Here is a 490-nt window from a genome sequence, read left to right as displayed (position 1 = left end):
TTTTTTTTAAACGGTCATGGATTGATGCAAGGGGAGAAAACGATTGTGGAGGAACCTCGTGCATGGCCCGTGCTTTATAATTTGAGCTGAGATGCGAAGCGACAGCCTAAAAACAAAACAAAACAAAACAAAACCAACAAAACAAATGAAAAACAAATGGGAAAACAAAAGAAAAAGTGTTCACAAATAGTTGGTCTGTTGTAACCTGCTTAGATCAGGTTATCCCGGTACCATCCTATCTGGAAATGCAGTTGTGCTTTCATTTCTTCTTGAATTCATACACGAGTATGATACTTTTACACTGTTCTTAGCTCAATGAGCATGTTTAGACCTTAACATAAGCTATTTTTCTAAATATAAAGGTTTAAATGAACAAGAGAGCATTCTCATTGGAACTTTAGCATTGTAGTGCTTTGGAAATAAAACACACAAAAAAAAGGACTCCTTAAAAAAACCCCTGAGATTTATTAAAGAAAAAAATGTATTTTAT

The sequence above is a fragment of the Fulmarus glacialis genome, unplaced genomic scaffold, assembly GCF_000690835.1.
Source record: "Fulmarus glacialis isolate BGI_N327 unplaced genomic scaffold, ASM69083v1 scaffold25665, whole genome shotgun sequence".
NCBI lineage: Eukaryota > Metazoa > Chordata > Aves > Procellariiformes > Procellariidae > Fulmarus > Fulmarus glacialis.
This window is presented reverse-complemented; position numbering follows the sequence as displayed.